Raw genomic sequence first — 6,322 nt, 5'->3', positions numbered from 1 at the left:
TTCTTCACTTATTCGGTTCTTCCCTTTTCACTCCTCAGAAACAGAGACTTGTGTAACTCCAGACAAATCTTCAAAAACATATAACCAAGCAGAAATCAAGCTCAGATATTGAAAGCAACAGTTAAACAGAATTCTAGAAATTCACAACAATCCAACACTTAAACAGAAATGCAAAGTTCCAACTACTAAACTTGATTCAAGCTTTTCCAGTTCTACATAGAGATCAAGCTCAGTCTTTGTTGGCTCTTTTTATACTGTAGACGCACTGTTTGCTCTCAGCCAATCACTGCAGCAGACTAGACATTCCACCATTTTTGGAGTTAAGCTTGCTCTAAAAGGATCGATGAACCTTTTTCCAAGAGGTAAGGCACTTTCAGATGCAACTGTGGATGCAGGAACATCAAACAAGTCTCGTGCAATCTGTGATAGAATGGGAAACCTAGCTGTATTTTCTTTCCACCAAGCCAATAGGTTATCATGTATCAGAGTGAGTTACCCACGTGTGCATGCTTCACGGCCACACGGGCTCCACGTCACCCAAAGTTGTCCACGTGTATGGCTTGAAAATTCGCCACACGTGCGGAGACGTGTTGATAACCTCTGTTAACTTTCAGAGTTTCAGTAGAAATACCGACTCAGCCTTTTAAAACATTGCTTTCAGTAGAAATACCGACTTAGTCGTATTAAACTTCAACTTGAGAAATAGGTAAGTCTAGGACTAATTTGGAGGATATATCTCCCCAAAAATTTGCAAAGCCAGTGGACCTGGACTGACTATACTTTTGTTTCTACTGCTATATAGATTTGCTAGTAGAGAAAATATTTCAAAATATTGATGTGGATGCTAACATTACATTGTGAGTGTCAACACAGGTAAGGATTAATCAACACCGAAACGCATGATAGGCATGGATTTACAGATAGTGAAATAAGATTTGGATCTTAAATTGATGGTATGTACAATATATTGAATTTAAAAATAATGCAGTTTTGGTTTTTATTTTCTTGCAGAACAAAGTCGACGTAGAACCTAATTTGATTCTTTAGTTGTGAGAATGCAATTTTGTCATTCTACAAACATCGGAAGGAAATTTGGGTGGAAAATTGATATGCAAAGTTACAAACTCGCACTACTAAGTGCGAGCTCGACGACGACAACTGTATGTTGATGTTGATCTTTATAAGAACTAGTATCATTCTCTCATGTGGATCAAAAAGTTCACATTGCAGCGCCACCCTAACAAATTAGGTCATTCGATTCATGTTTGATTTGCTACCCACCCATTGAGGATGGGGTTTCCTACTAACCTGAGGGTGGGCGTGCGTAGCAGTGCTCACCGAAGTGAACTACAAATCAAGACCCCGGCACCTCTCCTGGCACGGTTAGGCAATCAATTCACTTTAATGCCCTGCTTAGTTACAAACCCACACTACTGGGCTCAGCAATAACTTAGGTAAGTGTAGTTCTTTTAAGCTGCCATTCATCCATGTTTTATCTGATGTGGGATTGTACCAAAGTAAAATATTTTCTTCTCCATCGGAACGCAGATTTCTATGGATTCTACAATTTTAGTGATATGAAAAATTAAGTCATGGTGTTTTTGATCGAATGAAGGCTGAAGGCTGGTATGAGTTATAAAATTATCAACTGAAGAAGTTTGAAGAAAAGTTCCTTATAACACCTTGGAAGCATTGGTTGATCCTTAAGCCTCAAGTTTTCCCTTGTAGAGAAGCTGCTTTAATTCGTACATAGATTTTAAATGTCTAGTGGTATAAGTTTATACCCGAACGCCTCTCATCAATTTTGAGAAGATCGAATAGTGATATCTTGAATTCTATGCAATGATTTGGGGATAATCAGATGATTCTAACAACAAGATATTTTCATGTAAGGGTTGGAATTCGTCCCCTTTCTAGTTCTTAATGCAACTGTTTTACTTAAAGCATGACACTCTTGCTATATCTCTTTGTATTGCAATCCTACTTCTGCTTACTGTCAGTTGTGTTAGGTACCTCCAGAAGGAAGAAGCCATAAGTTGTCATACATTAAGCTCTCTTTGTTTTGCTTAGGGCTTAGGCATTTCAAAATCTTTCGAGTTTTGAGCAGGTCAATTCCGAGAAGCAGAATGGAAGAGATCACAGAGATGTGCAATGTTTTAGTAGGATTTCGCTGCTTTCCTATTGCACTTGGGATAGAGCTTTTCAAGGACGGGACTGTTTAAGGACCTTTTCAATTGATAATCACTTTCACTGCTATTGTTTAGTTCTATAATTGCAGCTGTTTTAAGTGATCTTAGTTGATTAGTACACTAGAAAATCCTTCAGAATCTGAAGATGGGTCATAAAATCTTGGATTCGAAAAGATGCAGAATGAGCCTAACCAAGCTTGATATGATACTTCAAAACTGCTTGGAAATTCAGATTGTATTTCTGAACCTATTGGTCCTTAAACAGGGCTCTTGATTGTAGGCAAATAAATATCCCGTGCGGTTCTTTTAGAACAGGGCTCTTGAGCGGTTCTTTTAGAACAGGGCTCTTGATTGTAGGCAAATAAATATCCCGTGCCCGTAGAATCCAATGGAGTAAAATCGAGCTCGTTCAAGTCTTACATCCTGAAAGGAAAGCAAGAACGTATTAGTTTCGGAGTCAATGCTTCCACGAAAACTAATATAAATAAGATTTCCGAGCTATGCTACCAAGAAATCGATTTCCAAGAATAATTGGATTAGACCGAAACAATGATGTTTAAATGGTCAAAATCTATGCTCACGAACGCTCTTAGTCCGTAGCTTACGAACGCTCTTAGTTCGTTAAATCGATGCTTACGGACGCTCTTAGTCCGAAGTCTTACGAACGCTCTTAGTTCGTTAATTGCGTGAATCCCCACGATTTCGCTTTCTCAAGAATCGAACCCACATTATAAGAAAGGTGGGATGTAGAAGAAGGGAGGTTGCAAGTCCCCGAAGAAAAAGAAGGAGGAATTTAAATTCGGAAAGCGGGAACTTTAATTATAAAAACTTACTTGGTTAATTGAAGCTTGAAACCTTGATTCTTGAAATCTTGAACTTTCGGAAGCTTGATACTTAGTTGGGATTGCAGATGCTTCTTCAATCCTAGTCTAGGATTGCAGGTTATTTACAATCCTGGTCGTGGCTTAATTGGAATTACCGAACGAATTGAGTGACTACAATTTGTCTAATGTTTGATTTTACTTAGGATTAGATTATGGTCACGAAACTTTGATGTAATCATTGGCTATTATTAATAAAGTATCGATTTATTTTGATTGAATGTCTTGGACATCTTTTAATTCGAACTTTCTTATTTTTAGTATGTTTCCCGGAGAGCTAGAATGCCTCGTGGATAGTGCAACTACACATACTATTTATGCTCCTAGGGCAAAAAGAACCCTATTGAGTTTTAAGGATATAAGAGCCAATGGTTTTCATGCGGAAACGCATTGTGAGAATGAACAAAGAGTTCCTTTGCATCACCTCTAATGACTACGGATATAAAAGAGTCTTAGAGAACCTTATGTGTCGCTCTAGTGGGTTGTATGCAACCACTATTCGCATCATTGAATCCAATCATGTTATGAGAGATGATTTATGGGATTCTGACACATATAGGCTTTGGTATGACCGTCTGGGACACCCAGGTCGTGATATGATGATCCGTATATTAAAGACTTCACACGGACATCCATTCTTCAGAACGAAGAGAAGTAAAAACCAAAAATTGGTTCGAGGAGATGCACCTGCGCCTCACGGCGCCAAGACTGTGCAAGACCGGCCACTTAGGGCCGGCGCCGTCTACCCCCTACGGCAACAACATGGCATTGACGCCATGGATCATTGTTTGACTCCTCCTTCTACTTCTAAAGTCAATTATGACTTCATGGCTCAACCAAAATCCTCATTGGTTGTTTCTAAAGCCCATCATTCGTTCTGCAAAGCCTGCTCTTTAGCAAAGTTAGGATCGAGACCATCCTATGCAAAGGACACCAAAGACAATATACCATTCTTGCAAAGAATCCAAGGTGATATTTGTGGACCTATTCAACCATCATGCGGACCATTTCGATATTTTATGGTATTGGTTGATGCATCGACACGCTGGTCACATGTCATGCTATTGTCCACAAGGAACGCTGCATTTGCTAAACTCCTAGCACAAATAATTAAGTTAAGGGCTCACCACCCTGATCATCCTATTAAGTCTATAAGATTAGACAATGCTGGAGAGTTTACATCAAAGACTTTTGATGATTATTGCATGTCCATTGGGATTGACGTTGAACATCCTGTTCCTCCTGTTCACACCCAAAATGGTCTCACAGAAGCCGCCATTAAACGACTACAAATGGTCGCTAAGGCATTGGTAATGCGCACCAATCTCCCTATTTCTGCTTGGGGCTATGCAATATTGCATGCAGCTGTGCTTATTCGTCTAAGGCCCACTGCCACTCAACCATTTTCTGCGTCCCAGATGGTGACTGGGTATGAGTCTAATGTCTCACACTTACGCATATTTGGGTGTGCAGTATATGTGCCTATTGCACCGCCACAGCGCACCAAAATGGGTCCTCAACGACGATTAGGCGTCTACGTTGGATATGATTCTCCAACGATTGTCCGCTACATAGAACCCTTGACAGGCGATCTCTTTACCGCTAGATTTGCGGATTGTCACTTCGATGAGACAGTCTTCCCGTCGTTAGGGGGAGATAAGAACATCAATGTTCAACAGGAACGACAGGAATTGTCGTGGTCTGTCCCCACTCTGTCTCATCTTGATCCCCGAACCGCACAGTCCGAAATTGAAGTGCGGAGAATTCTCGATCTTCAGAACGTAGCAGAATCGATGCCTGATGCGTTTTCTGATATCGCTAAATTGACGAGATCACACATACCTGCTGCAAACGTGCCTGCAAGGATTGATGTCCCTAAAATTAGAGGACATGACGCCACCTCAAGAGTACTTGAGCATGGCGCCAACGTCCCTAGTTATGGTGACGTTGTGGCTAGGCCCACGGCTCCCGCCAGGAAGCGCGGGAGGCCCATAGGTTCGATGGATTCTCTCCCAAGAAAGAAAGCGAGTTTGGCACAAAATAATCCATTAATCATCGATATAAATAATCCATCTCATGAGAATATTCCGGATTACGGTTATGTCCAAGATACATCATTGGGGGACGCTCCAATGTCAGAACCAACTCCAGAGAATAGAGAGATCTCCATAAATTACACTAGTGTACATGAGATGATGGATAGAAATTCTATGGCGATTGATGATGCATTTGCATATCATATTGCAAAAGGAATTATAGAATATGATGATATCGAACCTCGCTCCGTTGAAGAATGTCAACGAAGAGCAGATTGGCCTAAATGGAAAGATGCGATCCAGGTTGAATTGGATTCACTAACAAAGAGACAGGTATTTGGGCCTGTAACGCAGACACCCCCAAGTGTAAAGCCTGTTGGCCATAAATGAGTCTTTGTTAGAAAGCGTAATGAGAAAAATGAGGTGGTAAGATATAAAGCCCGCCTTGTGGCGCAAGGTTTCTCACAACGCCCTGGAATCGACTACGAGGAGACATATTCTCTCGTAATGGACGTTATAACGTTCCGCTACCTTGTCAGTTTGGTAGTTTCCGAAAAACTTGACATGCAGCTTATGGATGTGGTTACAGCATATCTCTATGGGGATCTAGATTCAGAGATATATATGAAGGTTCCAGATGGACTTCAATTACCCAAATCAAGTGGCTCTAAACCACGGAGCGCGTTTTCAATAAGATTAAAACGCTCACTATATGGATTAAAACAATCCGGACGGATGTGGTATAACCGTCTAAGTGACTACTTGATTGGGAAGGGATATATTAACAATGAAATATGCCCATGCGTGTTCATTAAAAGAACAAGTTCCGGATTTGCAATCGTAGCAGTTTATGTCGATGACATGAACCTAATTGGAACTCTAGATGAGTTGAAGGAAACTGCTAAATACTTGAAATCCGAATTTGAGATGAAAGATCTTGGGAAAACACGGTTTTGTCTCGGTTTAGAACTCGAGCACCGTAGTGATGGGATTTTGATCCATCAGTCTGCATATACTCAGAAAATTCTAAGGCGCTTTAATGAAGATAAAGCAAAGCCTGCGAGTACTCCCATGATCGGCCGTAGTCTTGAGCCCGGAAAAGATCCGTTTCGTCCAAAGGATGAGGACGAAGAACCCTTAGAGGCCGAAGTGCCCTATTTGAGTGCAATAGGCGCATTATTGTACTTAGCTCAATGCACAAGACCAGATATCTCAT

Source organism: Rosa rugosa, chromosome 6 (assembly GCF_958449725.1).
Source record: "Rosa rugosa chromosome 6, drRosRugo1.1, whole genome shotgun sequence".
Classification (NCBI taxonomy): domain Eukaryota; kingdom Viridiplantae; phylum Streptophyta; class Magnoliopsida; order Rosales; family Rosaceae; genus Rosa; species Rosa rugosa.
This window is presented reverse-complemented; position numbering follows the sequence as displayed.